We start from the raw sequence: 18599 nt of genomic DNA on the forward strand, positions 1-18599 counted from the left end.
TCATCTGGAATTTGAGGTTCCTAAAGGGAGCACATGCTTATCATACTTCTTGTTCTAGAAGGCAAACTGCCTACAAATATTCGTTCTTTTTTTTTTTAATGTTGTGATTATCTTTTGTGGAGCCATATAATGGCATACCCCAGGGATATTGTGGGTTTGGTTCCAGACAACTGCAATAAACAGACTCAAATGAAATTTTGGTTTCCCAGTGCACATAAAAGTTACATTTACCATGTACTATAGTCTGCTAAGTGTGTAATAGCATTGTGTCTAAAAAATAATGTACATAGTTTAATTTAAAAATACTTCATTGCCGGGGCACCTGGGTGTCTCAGTTGGTTAAGCGTCTGACTTCGGCTCAGGTCATGATCTCATGGTTCACTGGTTCAAGCCCCACGTGGGGCTCTGTGCTGACAGCTCAGAGTCTGGAGCCTGCTTCAGATTCCCTTTCTCCCTCTCTGTCCCTCCCCAACTCCCCAACTGTCTCACTCTCAAAAACAACAACAAAAATTTAAAAATTCAAAAATACTTCATTGCTAACAGAGGATAACCATCATCTGAGCTTTCAACAAGTTGTAAACACTGATTACCTATCACCGTAACAAATATAGCAATGAAAAAGTTTGAAATATTGTGAGAATCACCAAAACATGACACAGATACACAAAGTCAACACATGCTGTTGGGAAAATGGTGCCAATAGCCTTGCTCAGGGCAGGGTTGCCGCAAACCTTCGTTTAAAAAAAAAATAAAAAAAAATAAAGAAAAAGACCAAGTGCAGTATCTGAAGCACAACAAAATGAAGCACGATAGGACAAGGCACACAGATATTTATGAAATGTCTGATCAATGCTATATAGGCACACCTACAGTAACCGGCAATTTCTTCTTGTAACATATGTTAATTTTCTCCCAATTATTGTTTATGCCATGTTTTTTTCTTTGAGTGTTTATTTTTGAGAGAGAGAGTGCAAGTGGGGAGAGGGGCAGAGAGAAAGAGGGAGACACAGAATCCGAAGCAGGTTCCAGGCTCTGAGATGTCAGCACAGCTGACGTGGGGCTTGAACCCATTAACCATGAGATCATGACCTGAGCTGATGCTGGACGCTCAACCGACTGAGCCACCCAGGCACCCCTGTTTATGCCATGTTTTTAAGAGAAGACCCACATAACTAATCTACACAACTTATCACCGAGGGTGCCATCTAGCCTCTTCCTTGAAACCAGAAGCATGGTGACTATTCTAGATCAAATGTCTACTTGCCTGCAAAATTGTTCAATGGAGTCCAATGCCCTGACATGATGGCAGAGGAGGGGAGGCCTTTGGGGAGCACTCAGGTCATGACGAGGGAGCTTCCCGAATGGGATTAGTGCCCTTACAAAGGGGACCCCACAGAACTTCTGCACCTCCTCTGCCATGTGAGGGGGACAGAGCAAGAACATGCTGTTTAGGGCACTGGCTTTCACCAGACACCAAATCTGTCTGGTGCCTTGTTCTTGGACGTCGAGCTTCCAGAACTGTGAGAAATAAATGTTTACCATTTATAGGCCACCCACTCTGTGGTCTTTTGTCATGGCAGCCAGAATGGACTAGGACAGTAACCATGGCAACACAGAAGTTCTTGGAGACAGCCATGAACAACATAATCCATTTCAATGAAAATAAAAGTCACATCCAGAATATGTTAAATTTTAACATTTGTATATTTATTCAACACTAAGGTAGGCAAAGTATTGAGACTTACTGCATTTATGTTATTGAACTGTAGTTGTTCAAAAGTGCTAAATAAGATTGTTCTAGTAGATAGAATGCCAATAAATTTGATTTCATATATGTGACATGCCCACCATACTGCTTAAAATTATTCTGTCTGTTCTCCATATATGTTGTTAAACATACATATATTATTTAATATTAATATTTACTCTTAATATTTCATATGTATATATTATGTTAATATACATTCATATATTTAAAAATAGAAAAATATTGCTAATAATACGTTTCTACAGGTAGTTGCTGACTTCTATAATATGGATAAAATTACAAGAAGACTCAAATTTTAAGATAGTGTGAAGTTCAGGTTAGCTGTTTTTTCTTCTTGTTAGCTTGCCTATATGATTGCCATTATGCATCCAGGAGGATCCCATTAAAAACTAAATTTTTGGAAGGGTTTTTTTTTTCTCCCAAGATGAATTAAAGATTTTTTTTTTATTAAGAAAACATAGGGCACAAGTGAGCTTTTCCTGATGAATCAAGTTTACTTTGCGGAAATGAATCATATACGTTTCTGTGATACGAGGATATGCCCAGGTCTTACCAACAACTACAGAGCTGGTGATCCCTATAAAACACCAGAGCTTATGGCTATGGGTGGGGGTGGCCTATATCTGAATCCTCATGTCTGACCATCTACATCTTCGGTGCTGCCCAAAAGCATGTCCTCCTGCTGTCAGCCTTCTGGTCTCCAGCAGACATCGTCAGAATGTGGTACTCTACCTTGTTCTCAGCTTGCATACATTCCACCAGTATTGAAAGTACTGAGTGCTAAGTGCACGTTTTCCTTAACTGTCTATTCAGTACTTACTACTTGTCACACACTATTAGGTCCTGACTGAACCGTGGAGTACAGATGAAGAAGTAAGCAATGTTCTCTGACCGTAAAGAAACTTCCCACCGCCAAGAAGAACCACCAAATACAGAGTAAAAGAAAAAGTGACTGAGAACACTGAAGAAGAAGTTATACATCCTTCTCGGGCTACGCAAGTTAAAACCACAGTATGAGACTACCTCACACCTGTCAGAGTGGCTAAAATCCAAAACAATAGGTGTTGGCGAGGACGTGGAGAAAAAGGAATCCTCTTGCACTGTTGGTGAGAATCCAAACCTGCGCAGCCACTTTGGAAAAGAGTACGGAGTTGCCTGAAAAAGTTCAAAATAGAACCATCCTACGATCTCGTATTCATGCTACCGGTTATCTACCCAAAAAACACAAAACCACTAATTCAAAGGGATACACGCACCCCTAGGTTTATTTCCACATTATTTACAATAGCCAAATTAAGGAAGCAGCCCACATATGCATCAACTGATGGATGGATAAGATGATGTGGTATGTACATACAATGGAAAACTATTTAACCATAAACAAAAATGAAATCTTGCCATGTGCAACAACATGGATGGCGCTAGAAAGTATAATGCTAAGTGAAATAAATCAGAGAAAGACAAATACCCTATGATTTCACTCATATGTGGAATTTAGGAAAAAATGAACAAAGGAAAAAAAAAACAGAGGCAAACGAAGCAACATTCTCTTAACTATAAAGAACAAATGGGAGGTGGGTGGGGGGATGGGCTAAACAGATGATGGGGATTAAGCAGTGCACTTGCCATGAACACTGGGTGACGTATGGGTGTCAAATCACTGCATTTTATACCTGAAACTAATATAACAGCGTATGCTAACTATACTGGAATTAAAATAAAATTTGAAAAAAAGAAAAGCCTTCTTGCACTATGTCAAGACAAATTGACAGAGAAGCTAGTAGAACGAAGGCTTGATTTATGGATGAGATTATCCTAGGTGGACAAAAGGCAGAGGAAAAAAGCATTGCAAACATAAGGAAAGCCTGAACAGCGCTGGGGATCTATTGTAACTGCACTCGGACATCTGCCAAAGTCTGAGTCATCTGAGATGGGTAAGCACGGAGTGAGTGAGACAACGCCAACTTTGTTATGAGAGTCTCCACCAGAGTTGGCCCAACTAAGCTTTTGGTTGGTCCAAGGGTAGTAGTGATGGCAGACCAGGTCCTTCCTCCATCAGTAGGAGACGGTGCAGACATGCAGGTTAGCGTGGGATTGGGACAGGCCTTAAAGTTTATGTCAATTCTCTATGAAGGTTACAGAAGGCTGAATGCAGTTAAGCGAGGTGATGGCTTCTTGACGGTATTGAGTGGCACTTGGTCAGCAGTGAGGTGGTGACAGCAGGAGACAGCCTGGAAGCCACGGAACAAGGCACATCGGGGACTATCAATAGAGCCCCTGGGGAGAGGGGAAGGGTACCCACTCTGACAGGATGGAGGACACGTCAGAAGAGAGAGTCGCTGGTACAGGGCCCCATACAGGTGGAGATAGCAGTAATGGTCGAACAAGCAGCAGCTGACTCAGTATGGCCAGGAAGGAAACTATGGGAGTTTTATAACAGCCGCGTGGGAGGTCTCAGGGTCACACAGGCATATACATCTAGCGGTAGTGGGATGCTTGTAACTAGCTACCAATTGGCTCTCTGGGAGAAGGGAGCAGCCCTGATGTTTGGCACTTGTCAATTTCTATGGCGTAAATTCTCCCACAGTCAAATCGTTCTGCTGTGCCCCTTCATTACATCGTCCCATATGTTAGTTAGATCTCAATAAAACTGGAAAAAAATGTAGCAAAAATCCTCTCATGATTAATTTCAAGCTCCTAGTTAACCACAACAACAACAACAACAACAACAAAATATCTCTTCGATGGAATATTCCTCAGCCATAAAAAAGCAACGGGACTTCGCCATCTGCAACAACAACATAAATAGATGTAGAGAGAATTAGGCGAAGTGAGACAAGCCAGGCAGGGAAAGACAAATATCATTTGATCTCACTTACGTGGAATCAAAGTAGCAAAACAAATGGAGAAAAAAAAAAAAAGCACCAACAGCCCCGTAAAGATGGAGCACTGATGGCTGCCAGAGGGCGGGATGTGGCGAGATTGGCAAAATGGCTGAAGGGGAGTGAGAGACACAGACTTCCAGCTACGGCACAACATAATGGCTGCTGTTGTGGAATCACGACGTTGTCCCCCTGAAACTAATGTAACCTTGTGTTTCAACTATACTTTAATCCAAAAAAAAAAAATAAACATTTCTATCTCTTATTGGATTCTCTTGGTGGCTGCATGAATCAACATTTCCAGGTGAGTATTGCATTAACAGTGGTCAACGTGGTCTATCTGTCTTTAATTGGAATGCTTTCGAAGCATTCCAGCAAAATCTCACCAATGTTTTTCAAGTATCTTCCTTATGTTATATTTGACTAACTTTATAAAAACCAGAAATGAGTGCTAAATCATATTGTAGAAGTTTATAAACATAAATTAATAACCTACTGATATTTTGAATTTTATGTTTTGTACTCCAATGTAATATTACGGAATCTCCTTTACCTTACATTAACTGAATCCCAAATTCTACAATGTATATTTAGAAATTTTTAGTCAGCATTTACAGGCGAGCTTTGCTTTCTACGTGTGTTTACTCAGATTTTTCAAAAGTGTGAAATTCATAAACGGTATTTTAGGGTTTCTTTTAATTATTTTTTAATGTTTATTTTTGACAGAGAGCATGCACACAAGCTGAGGAGGGGCAGAGAGAGAGGGGGGAGACACAGAATCCAAAGCAGGTTCCAGGCTCTGAGCTGTCAGCACAGAGCCTGAGATGGGGCTCGAACTCACAAACTTTGAGACCATGACCTGAGGTGAAGTCAGACGCTTAACCGACTGAGCCACCCAGCTGCCCCCATAATTGTATTTAAGAAATACCATGTGTCTATATGTTAGAGGAGTTAAAAAAACAAAACAAAACAAAACAAAACTTGGATATCTTAAGTCTTAGGTCTCAAATCATTCACTCACAGCAGCCCTCAGCCTCGCTACATTTTTAGGGTGAGTGGAGGACAGTCAGTTTGCACAATGTCGACACAGGCAGGTGTTCACGCCACGTGAACATAAACAGGCATGGAAGCCCGCGCTACATGCTGGTGCTGAAAAGCAAGGTTAATAGAATTTCCACAGAAACATGAGCATTAATTTTATTTCCCCATTTATTACTCCTCCTTTTAACATGTACGAGGCAAATTAATTAAATAGCACCACAGCACGGCTAAAGCTTTGTTATTGTCATGATAAAAAAAAATTAGCGTAATAATTTTGGTGCTAATTATGCATTTTTGGCAAAGTGTTTCATCTCACTAGAAATACCCTCAAGCATGGGAGAATGGCTATTTAATGGAAGTGAGGAATAAAAGAATGCTTTTAGAGTCTTGGATTAATTTTCAATTATAAATTGCTTATAAAGTGAGTGTTTGTAGCACTTAAACTTTATACATAATCACACTTTATAATGAAAATAGAAAATAGCAAAAACATTTTCATGTTTTCATGATTTTTTTATGATCAGGATTCTTAAGGGTCTGAAAATACTTTATTTTAAAAACAGCATAGTGGGGCACCTGGGTGGCCCAGTCGGTGAAGCACCCGACTTTTAATTTCAGCTCATGATCTCACAGTTCGTGAGATCGAGTCCCACCTTGGGCTCTACACTGCCAGTGTGGAGCATGCTTGGGATTCTCTTTCTCCCTCTCTGCCTCTCTCTCCATCTAAATAAATAAATTTAAATAAAATTTTTAAAAAATGTCATAGTAACAACTTCCATTCATTAAAAACCAATTGTGTACAAGTTGTTCCGCATGAGGGATGTCTTTTCATCTTACCAAAAGATCCCCGGCTATTGCGCAACACCATTTCCACGTTATGGAAAGGTCAGCATGCTCCAGAAAGCTACGTGCCTTTCTCAAGCATCTTGTAGAAAAGGTCTTCATTTGCTAGGCCTGCCATAACCAAGGGCCACAGGCTGGTTTGGCTTAACACAACAGAAATGCATGGTCTCACAGTTGTGGAGGGAGGAGCCCCCTCTAACAACTGAAGGCTCGCCCCTCCCAGCTTCCAGTGGTTTTCCGCCATCACTGGTGTTCCTGGCACGTGGACACACGTCCGCACTCCTCTGTTTTCACATGGCCGTCCTTCCTCTGTGCCTGTCTGTGAGTCTAAATCCCCAGTTCTCACGAGGACACGAGTCCTACTGGATTAAGACCCACCCTAATGTCTTCATGTGACTGTATTCCTTCTATCAAGGCCTGTTTCCAAGCAAAATGACATTTGGAGTTAGTAGGGATTAGGATTTCAACCTGGGCTTTTTAGGGGAAACACAACTCAACCCTGACAGATAGAAACAGCAAAAGCATCTGAACCTGGTCTTTCAATTTCAAAACCTGCATTTTGCACTGCTGCTCAGGTCACCCTCTTACCAAAATGGCCTTCGTGAAAAACTGTAGTATATTTGAAAGTGTTAAATGCCAGTTTACTTGGATGTCTATCCTCCTCGGACTCTGCTCCTTGAGGCACACATACCACCTTTTACTAGGACTGTAGTCTCCTCACAACGGCTAAGTGCCCCGTGCATCATTTCTGCGTAACTATTTATTACGCTGGATAGAACTGGTTGTTGTAAATAATTCCGGGATCTAGGGCATTCTGAATTGTTGAGGTCACAGATTATAATTCACTGATTGGCTCTTTCTGATACTACAGGCCAAAGCAATGAGATGAAAGGCGACACATTTTGGTCCCTGTAGTGTACTGTGATTTCGTTGTTGGAACCGATCAGCAAAGTTCAGCATGATAAATACAGGTGTGGCATTTCTTTGCAGCTACAACAGAGCTGGCATTTAAAAGCCTGAGGAATTCTGGCAAACCTTGAGCTTTCCAAAGGAAAAGAGTATTAGTGAATATCTGAAACATCCTAGAACGTAGGTCCATAAGAACAGAACTCAAGTAGGCTTGCGTGGGTTTTAACTCTACGATTCTGAGACAGAAGGCAAAACATGCGAAACGAAAAGACAAGGCTCTACAAAGGATAATCATGTTGATTGATTTTCTTTTTGTTTCTTTATTCATACATTCACCTAATTTTCTCTTCATTCATCCATCCATCCAATCATCCATCTACTAAATTCTCATAGTATGCTCACAACCATGGGCGGGGCTGGGAGGGGCTGGGAGGGCTCTTCCGATCCTGGGGCTTCCAGCTGAAGCCTTTTCCAACAGTGGCTTTTGGTTTTTGAAACCTCTGACAGCTACCGTAGCCTTATCCTGCAGATGCAGCAGAGGTGCCTTCACTATGTTGCTTCCTCCACATTGTACTTTACTCTACTTAAAAATACCCCCAAACATCATTAGAGCACAGAGAAACTGGGGGGCAGTTTCCTAACCCTAACCCTAACTTCAGCTTTCATCATTGAACATGGTAGCACCTTTCTCTTTTCAGTGTTACTTCTTTCTTGGGCACTGCAATGTCCACAGGGGCATCACCATCTACCCCAACCTCTCAATTCCTTGATCTCTTTGGCATCAAAACCATTGTGCACTCAGCCTCCCATCCTTAGGGTCCCCTGTAAATCTTGTCATTGCTGTAATGGCACCACTTGCAAGTCTCCAATTCAGACATCCCACATCCTCATAGTGACCAAATCTGCCATGTGACACAATTGTGCTTTTCATGCTCCCTCAATGGAGCAATCGTCCCTGTCCCCCTCTACTTATGGCCAGTTTCTCTGTGCACTATGCCCAATGTACCATGGATAGAGTCAGGGGTTCTAAAACTCTGAGTTTGAGGATTGAGTAAATCTGGAACAGATGAAGTTCCTGGCACCAATGAATTTGGGTTTAGTGGGGAAGTTGGATGAGTAAAGACAAAAAATCACAATGCATTTTATTAATGATAATGGAAGGGAGAGCCAACTGTTTTCAGGACTGCCTTCAGAAAGATTTCAAGGGGCGCCTTGGTTTCAAGGGTGGCTCAGTCGGTTGAGCGTCCGACTTTGGTTCAGGTCATGATCTCACAGCTCGTGGGTTCGAGCCCCGCGTCAGGCTCTGTGCTGACAGCTCAGAGCCCAGAGCCTACTTCAGAATCTATGGCTCCCTCTCTCACTCTTTGTACCTCCCATGCTCATGCTCTGTCTCTCTCTCTCTCTCTCTCAAAAATAAATAAACATTTTAAAAAATTAAAAAAAGAAGAAAGATTTCAAAAGAAAGGTCTCGAGAAACATTTCTAGAAAAATAATTTCTAGACAACCCTCGGATTTTTTTTCTATTCTTTTCTAAACAAATACCGGGAGTTTGGCAAGTTATTTGTATTAGAGAGTTATAATACTTAAAATTGCATGTACAATGCATGAAACGTTCCTTAACAATAATCATTTTTGCAAACAAAATATTTACCTGCCTTTTAAAGACAATTTTATAGAGATTAGAAATTACCTTTCGGGGTACCTGGGTGGCTCAGTCGGTTGAGTGTCCGACTTCGGTTCGGGTCATGATTTCAAAGTTTGTGGGTTCGAGCCCCATGTCGGGCTCTGGGCTGAGGGCTCAGAGCCTGGAGCCTGCTTTGAATTCTGTTTCCCCCTCTCTCTCTGCCCCTCTCCCACTCATGCTGTCTCTCTCTGCCTCTCAAAAATAAAGAAACGTAATAAAAACATTTTTTTTTAAATTATCTTTCTGTCTTTGTTAACTCTGTGTAATCACTGCTGCTTCTTCCTTTCTAGAATGTGGACTCATGCTGCTTCGACACTGGGTCCAACTGCATTGCTTTCAAGAAGAGAATATTTTGAAAGGTATAAGCAATAACTGAGATACAAAAACAAAATGTTTCTAACTCTAGCATTTGGAAGCCCTCACAAGCAATTCCTTTTCAGCTGACAAATGCAATTAATAAAATGTTATGCTGATTGACTGAATGCCATGATAAGCTACGTGGTTTCTAATAATGATAATGGTCATTTAAGGATCCAACGGCCTTTGCCTCCTAATCTGAGACATCTGAGAAATCCATGTAAATGTATTATCTTAGCAGATCCTTGACATCACCCTTTCAAACAAGAGAGATGGCCCTTCCGTTTCACAGACTGAAAGCAGTTTGATGTATACTGACCTGAATGAGGTTATGAACTCATGCCCCAAATCCTGGTTCACATACTGCTTTCATATGAACTGTTCTTTTTAATGGACTTGAACTGTTCTTTTTATCTTAATTACCTTATTGGCTCTGTAAAAAACATACACTTGTCCACTTCTGTAGTTTGTATTTTCAATTCTATTTGAAGAGAAACTTTTTCCAAAACCATGCAACATAAAATGAAATATAGAAATAATAAGCAAGGGGGTGCCAGAGCGGCTCAGTGGGTTGAATATCTGATTCTTAATTTCGGGTCAGGTTCATGGAAGCAACTCCCACATTGGGTTCCAACTGGAGCATGAAGCCTGCTTGAGATTCTCCCCTCCCCACCCCGCCTCTGTCTCTGCCCCTCTCCCCTACTCATGCTGTCTCTAAAATGAATGAATGAATAATTGATTAAATAAAAATGATTAGTAAAATTTGGATCAAAATTATATACTTTTAATATCTTTAGCATAGATCACGGTTGGCACATACATTTTGCTACAAAAGTATCATTAACTTCTGTGGACCATCATTGTATATTCCATGGAAAATGGTATGTTTTAGCTTTTCTTTTATTTCGGCGGGAAAATTACTGAATGTCCCCAATAGACCTGTCACTGTGCTCTGTACTGGACATACAAATAGAGTCACACATGTCCCTGACCTCACAAAAGCTTGCAGTCTAGTGAAAGAGACACAAATGAATCACATAATATCTGGATAACAGAGGATCTAAAAGAATTGCAGGTGATCTTATGACAAACCTAAGTGTCATCACTGATCATTTTTCAACATACAATTTTTTTATAAAATTTTATATGTGTATGCAAAATTACACAAGAGGTTTTTTTTGTTTTGTTTTTTGTTTTTTTTAATGCTTATTTATTTTGAGAGAGAAAGAGAGCAGGGGATGGGCAGAGAGACAGAATCCCAAGTAGGCTCCACGTTGTCAGTGCAGAGGCCAACAGGGTCTCAAACTCACGAACTGTGAGATCATGACCCAGCCAAAATCGAGAGTCCAGGAGTTAGATGCATAACTGACTGAGCCGTTGAGGCGCCCCACACCAGAGTGTCTTTATACATCTTCTCTGTGTTCATAATAACTTGCCTTTAATGAGACACTTAAATAAACTAGGGAAAATGCTTCCCCAAACTCCCCCTGGATCGCTTTACCAATCCAACCCCAATCAAAATGCACATTAGATAAGTAAAGCTTTTGTAAATGGGATTATCATAGTTGTAGGGATTAATATTTAGATGCCCGAGAGCTCTCCTGTCTAATTTGTGCTACACCAGTCCCGCTCACGCACAGTGATGAGCTCTATTTTCTACTTGAATTATAATTGCTACCCTGGGCACCTAGCACTACAAACGACTGAAAACAGTGTTGGATTTGCTGGAATAAATAGTGTTCAGTCATCAGCCATGGCACAGGTATATAAGGTAATAGAAGTCGCCACCACTAACAGGAGTTTGCACATGGCCTTGTTTCCGTCGTGATGGTTGCTGCTTTATGACACCACCAACCACAAAACCAACCCTAGCTACTAGTGTGACTATTCTGTTACAATGTATCTGCCAACAAAATTCAAGGAAAACCTGAAAGGTGTTAAAGACTGTAAGTGATCCATGTCAGACATATTTCTTTCCATATTAAATACTCTCAATAAAATTAACTGCACTAAGAACCCAACTACCTAATTTTTTTCTGAAAGATTTACATAGGTGGATGAGAAGCGCTCATGTGAGTGGACAAGTGATGGAAAGCCTGTCTTGATGGAGCTGCATCTACAATGTGTATTATTTTTAATCACAGAGCTAGGGTAAGTTTTAAACAAGAAGGATTTCACTTGACTAAGCTCATTAAAATAACAAGTAGCTATCATTTCTCGTAGGAGAAGGATAGGACATTTTGTCCAGATTCAGTAAAAGTTTTCAAATAACAATTTCCATTGTAGAAAACCAAAGTTTAAAATCAAGTTAGTCTTTCTGGGGTGCCTGGGTGGCTCAGTCAATTAAATGTCCTACTTCAGCTCAGATCATGGTCTCACAGCTTGTGAGTTCAAGCCCTGCATTGCACTCTGTGCTGACAGATCAGAGACTGGAGCCTCCTTCAGATTCTGACTCCCCTTCTCTCTCTGCCCCTCCCCTGTTCTCACTCTGTCTCTCTCTCAAAAATAAATAAAACAGGGGCGCCTGGGTGGCGCAGTTGGTTAAGCGTCTGACTTCAGCCAGGTCACGATCTCGCGGTCCGTGAGTTCGAGCCCCGCGTCGGGCTCTGGGCTGATGGCTCGGAGCCTGGAGCCTGTTTCCGATTCTGTGTCTCCCTCTCTCTCTGCCCCTCCCCCGTTCATGCTCTGTCTCTCTCTGTCCCAAAAATAAATAAAAAACGTTGAAAAAAAAAATTTAAAATAAATAAATAAATAAATAAATAAATAAATAAATAAATAAAACATTAAAACATTAAAAAAAATCAAATTAGAATAAATTTAAAATTTTCTGCGGCGCCTGGGTGGCTCAATCTGTTAAGCATCTTAAGTTCGGCTCAGGTCATGATCTCACGGTTCATGGGTTCGAGCCCCGTGCTCTGTGCTGACAGCTCAGAGCTTGAAGCCTGCTTCAGATTCTGTGTCTTCCTCTCCCTCTGCCCCTTCCCTGCTCACAGTCTCTGTCTCTCAAAAAAATGAATAAAAATGTTAAAAAAATTCTAACCTGCAAGGTTAGGATCTGCAAGAAAAATGTTAGATTTTAATCTTAATTTACTCCTCATTTATATCTAAAGTAGCCACATAAGATGGCTTAACTCCAGGAACACTCTAATATTACAGTTAAAAGGGTAAGAACATGTCTACAGACTAAGGTCTAAAATAGATTGGCAGTCTGAAAATAAAATAAAATAAGATAGAATAAAATAAAATAAAATAAGATAGAATAAAATAAAATAAAATAAAATAAAATAAATAAAATAAAATGGATTGGCAGTCTGTAACTTTAGGAAGACATTAAGACTTTCAACTGTAAAAAAAAAAAATCAACATGATTCAAACACAACAGAAAGGTTAAAGAATTCTACCATGTGCCTGTGGCAAGGAGACAAATTGCACGGTGCAGGGGATCATGTGGTCACATCACTTTGTGCTCATCAGGAATTAAGGAGACACTTAAGGCAAGAATGACTTCCTGGGGGAAGAAAATCTAATGTTCATAGTTAGAACAGACTCCACATCATTAACAGAAAACAAGTGGAAGTTCACATTTGAATGGACCTTTTGAGTTCTATAAGAACACTAATCATTTGGGGCATCAGGGTGGCTCAGTCGGTTAAATGACTCTTGATTTCAGTTCAGGTCATGATCTCAGGGTTCCTGAGTTCAAGCCCTGTGTGGGGCTCTATGCTGACATTGTGGAAACTGCTTGGGATTCTCTCCCTTCCTCTCTCTCTCTCTCTCTCTGCCTCTTCCCTCTTGCACATAGGTTCTCTCTCTCTCAAAATAAATAAACATTAAAAAAAAACACTAATCATTTCACATTAAAGAGATTGACTATGTCATAAACATATAAAATTAGAAAAACCTGTTGAGAAAATAGGTCAGGACAGAAAAGTGTACTCCTCTTTCTCACACTTCTTTGTCTTCCATTTCATTATTTTATGTATTTGGCCACTTGGGAGGACACTCAAAATATGTAACCACCAGCATGACTCACACAATGACCAGAGAATTGACCAGGTTCTAGCCATGTACACAGATGCTGAAAATGGTCCATGAGTACTTAGTAGAGAACCAAAACAGTAACAATTATCATTATTAATCAAGTGGCTATTGAGAGCTAAGTGCATTTCATATAGCATTTATCATAACAACCCTGTCAAGTATGTACCCTATATTAGAGATAACTGATCTTATATCCAGAGAGATCTGCATAAATTTCTAAAGGTAATCTAACTAATAAGTGGTAGGTTTAAGTTTCAAACCCAGATGGACAGCCCCTACTTCCCCCAGGAGGAGCTGTTCACAGGTAATACCTGGAAATGAAGGTTTGGGTTCATGTAGCAAAGATCACCAGGTGTCCACAAATAGTTTGTTCCCCACTTTTGTAACCGGGAAGCAGCAGCGTGGGTAGGGGCTCCAGTTCCCAGAACCTCTTGCTTAATTGGGGCCCTGGGGCTAAGTCATGCCCAGCGGAACATGGGTGCAAATGACAAACACCATTTCCATATCTAGCCTATGAAAACCTCCTACAGTGTAATACATCCTCTCTCTTCCCTTCTGCCAGCTGGATTTTACCTCCAGGTATTATCTTGGAAGCTGTAAGTAAGAGATATAGCAATGGGAATATATTTTGTTATAGCTTTAACTCTGTTACCAAATGTGAAGTCAAATATACAGTTGTCACCATCAATGTGAAGGCACAGCTATTGATGAATATGTGCCCTGTTTCAGAAGTAAGCCCAGCTGATCATCAATGTCTTTTCTTAAATTCTGTTAACAGATCTAAGATGCTGAATATCTACATCTGCATCTTTTTTTGTATGTGGATTATAACTAAACATGGTGAAAGAACTCTTTCCCCATGAGTTTTCCAACCTAAAAAAGCACAAATTCTATGGTTTGAATTCAACATCAAATATTATTTGTCAAATTAAGTACCAAACATGGCCATAAACTAAATGAAAAGTTGATAAAACTATTTCACACACAAAAACGAGGGACCGGCATTCTTTTCTGCTCATAGGAATAGAAGGTGTAGGCTTATCTGCTCAGGAATTTATAGAAATTCGTGCATAAGTATAAGTTGCTAGTAGCCTCAAATTTCAGAAGAAAAACCGCTCAATATTGACCAGTTTATATGTCTGAAAGATAGTCTGTGTTACTCTTAAACAAAAAGTTTCGTTATCACTGTATGTCTATTGATTTTTAAGGAGGTTCTCTTACAAAAAAATAATAATAATGCAAGGTACAAATGTGCCCCAAGGAAATGTCTCAGTTAGCTAAAAAGCATGAGAAAAATACAGGGAGAAGAGAATACTGAAAAAATGTTTATGGGCATTCCTGGGAAATTTCACCAATTTTTGAAACTCAGAGTCTGAGCCTTGTCCCTTTTAGAAGAATGAACTGTTCTGCTTATTTAAATTGCTTCCTGGGGTACAAGTGCAACAATAGCCAAATTATGGAAAGAGCCTAAATGTCCATCAACTGACGAATGGATAAAGAAATTGTGGTTTATATACACAATGCAGTACTACGTGGCAATGAGAAAAAATGAAATATGGCCCCTTGTAGCAATGTGGATGGAAATGGAAAGTGTGATGCTAAGTGAAATAAGCCATACAGAGAAAGACAGATACCATATGTTTTCACTCTTATATGGATCCTGAGAAACTTAACAGAAACCCATGGGGGAGGGGAAGGAAAAAAAAAAAAAAAGAGGTTAGAGTGGGAGAGAGCCAAAGCATAAGAGACTCTTAAAAACTGAGAACTGAGGGTTGATGGGGGGTGGGAGGGCAGGGAGGGTGGGTGATGGGTATTGAGGAGGGCACCTTTCGGGATAAGCACTGGCTGTTGTATGGAAACCAAATTGACAATAAATTTCATATATTGAAAAAAATAAAATAAAAAATAAATCGCTTCTTGGGTGCAAAAGGTGGCTGCAACCCTCCTCTTTCCCTGCATCTTATACACCAATGTGAAGGGAACTGAGTCCCTGGGGTCTGGACTAAAGTGGGAGTCCACTGGTGAGTCCCGGAAGCATCTGCCAAGGTGGGCGTTTTCCAGATTTGGTTTTGTATAAATCTCCTCCATCTCGAACACTCTCCCACAAACATTATCTCATTGGGTTTTGAACCTCAGTAACTGGTAGGACTTGTGTGACATCCCAAAAGAGGAAAGGAGGCATAGGGACATTATAGGACATTCTACGGACACAAAACCAAAAAGATGGAATATTAATTGTTGAATTCAAGTTCAGTACTTCTCTACCAGCCCTCAACGTTTGTGGACTACTAAATGTGGGAGATGTCGCACTGATCTCTACACACCTTCCCTGTAAGAGAAGTTCTATTCCTCACGTTAGGACTCTCAGTGCCTCCTACAGGTAAAGTAGATGCAGTGGTCCCATGAACGTGGCCCAGTGGAAAGTGAATGACCTCGATTGTCCACGTCTCAGCAGAAACTCTGAGAGATGCCATGAATTTGGCCAATTTGTCTTCTCTTTTTCTTTGCCTGGAGAGTGGCATATCCCTAGTGTCGATAGCAGATACAAGGTCCAAGTGGTTCTTTCACCCCGGGTTCTGGATGAGAAGCTATGCGGAGCAGGACCAGGGCTGGAGCATGACGCTGCCTTCCCATGACATGAGCAAGACCGGATCCACTGTTGAAAGCAGCCCACAGGTAGAGGGGCAGAGCCTCCAGAGTGAACAACAGCACTCCCGGAAAGTTTTTATCTTTACCTTCAAAATGACATTGGCCAGCAGGCATTCTCAAAGAAGCATGAACACAGAAACAGATAAAGAACGTATCAGCAAAGTTACCAATTGCACTCATTGAGATAAGAGCCTCAGGAAAGCTGCGGTTTTGTTCTCCATGTTCCCTGAGGCCAACTGGCTTAATGTGAAAATTATTTTCTCTTACTGCCTGCCTGGAGGCATTGCATTTCCACTGGATGTCATTGAAAATTGATGTTGTCGGAAGTTGTTTCATGGGAAGAATATTCTCATTAGCGAAGAAGAAAGGGGCCTGCGCAGGTGAGCCACTCAAGATGTCTCGCACAGGACCGAATGACACGTAAGGAGGTGGCATAGACATATTGACGGCCAGTAGAAACTGACTACTAATCTGTAGGTCTCAGATAAAGGACACAGGAACACAGTGTTGATTATTTGTAAGGTGCAGAGCTGAGACCTTAAGATAGCCAGCCACGTCTGGAACATTATAAAGCACTTATGCATTGGCAGAATAAAACTGTTAATATTAAAGGAAGTATTTGTTATTACAATTATTGAGATAGGGTTGTGGCAGGGCAGGGCGGGGGGACTTCATAAGGAAAGGAACTTGTGTGAAATTTAGAGTAGTTGGAAGATCTACTTTCCTTTCACGCTAGAACAAGTGGCAATACTTCCTGACTTGAAATGTCTTATCTTAGTATCTCCGTGGCTGTAGCCCATGAGGAAACCACCGGTGTTTTGATATTTATTTATTTTGAGAGAGACAGACACAAAGAGAGGATGAGAGAGAATCCCAAGCAAGCTCCACACTCTGAGTGGAGCCCAACATGTGGCTCGATTCCATGAACCCATGGGATTTGTGACATCATGACATAAGCCAAAATCAAGGCTCAGATGCTTAACTGGCTGAGCCACCCAGGTGCCCCAAAAGCCACCAGTATTTAGACAGAACTGCTACAAAAAAATCTGTAATAAGCATATTCTAGGTGATGCCCTATAATCACCATAAAGGCAAGTTAACTTTATCCTGTACTGATGAATAATGAAGAGAGCGATCATTTTTCAATCTTTACTGTGATGAGAACTATATTGATGGAAGAGAATGCAACACCATGATATTCAAATTATTTAATGATTTACTAAGTCATTTAATAATTAAATACCATTGATTTTCTAATTGAAATTCGAGAGAATTAAAGTATGATTCTAATTCTACATAACTAACAGAAGAATGAGGATTTAACTGTGATGAAATCAGTTGGAGTTGCAATTTTTTATGGAGACATTGCGACGTTTATGAATTTAAACAAATATCAATTGAAATCACATCCTTAAAAATATTGCCTTACACTCTAGTGCAACAGATGAAAATTCTCTCTTGAACCATGGCCTACCATGAATATTTCATACTCTTTTTTTTTTAACGTTACAAATTTTGTCTTCAGTTCTTTTATCTTAAAAATTCCAATTTATCAACTTTTTAAAAACTCCTATCAAAATCTGATGCACGAAGGTCAACTTCCATTTGAAATCTATGTTATCTAACCAACTGGATTCCTAGAAATTGTGTGTAAATAATAAAGTATTATTCCATTTTCATAAGACACCCTCTGAAAAAAATTAAAACAAAAATAACTATTATGTGACCTCACAATCCCTTTTAGTTAGCTTTGCAAAATATTTAATGCCAAATGTGAAAATAATCATCTCAGTCAAAATTATCTCAAAATGATGTGGGTGGTCTGTCATATCAAATATTATGATTTTTTTCAGTTTCTAAACATTGGGTAGCATAAGATTCACCTTTAGGAAAAAGATAAAGAATGGTTTTGGTTGCCACTTATATCGGATTAAACACAATAATTCCCAACATTTGAAAGAGCAACATATACTTTAAATATCTCGTGGAAGAACACTTTTTAACTTACAAGTACTACTTTGGAAAAATTTTTGCATATGTTTCAATTTTCTAAATGAATACTTATTAACACAGATTTATATACGCTCCTAAATAGTTTACAATGTTGGCATATTTTATAATCTATTTACTATGTAGGTTGTTTTTTAGAAATTGGAAGACTACATACCAATTTGCTGACAGTTGTTAACTGTAGGTCGTAGATCTATAAATGATTTTTATTCTAGTCTTTATATTTGCACCTATATTCTAAAACATATTAGTTTTACAGTTGTAAACCAATTCCAGAGTCCTTATATAATCAGAATAGCAGACATGACTATTCTGTCCTTAAGTTTTTAAGCTTGAATATTTTTATCATAAATGTACATAAGATAAAATCCAATGGATGTAAGACATTGGTATCTATATGATGAAGCAAGAATCT

General features: G+C 39.9%; 1 protein-coding gene and 1 long non-coding RNA gene across 5 annotated transcripts in view; one reads left to right on the plus strand and one right to left on the minus strand.

Moving 5' to 3' along the window:
• CSMD1 (CUB and Sushi multiple domains 1) overlaps positions 1-18599 on the minus strand; it is a 2016488-nt gene that overhangs the window by 1583678 nt on the left and 414211 nt on the right. The gene's annotated exons all lie outside the window — the stretch shown is intronic.
• LOC131506326 (uncharacterized) lies at positions 1621-9603 on the plus strand. The gene is made up of 3 exons (XR_009258867.1): positions 1621-1722; positions 7406-7598; positions 9418-9603. It is a non-coding gene; the product is annotated as an uncharacterized LOC131506326 (long non-coding RNA).

This window comes from Neofelis nebulosa, chromosome 3 (genome assembly GCF_028018385.1).
Source record: "Neofelis nebulosa isolate mNeoNeb1 chromosome 3, mNeoNeb1.pri, whole genome shotgun sequence".
NCBI classification, from domain to species: domain Eukaryota; kingdom Metazoa; phylum Chordata; class Mammalia; order Carnivora; family Felidae; genus Neofelis; species Neofelis nebulosa.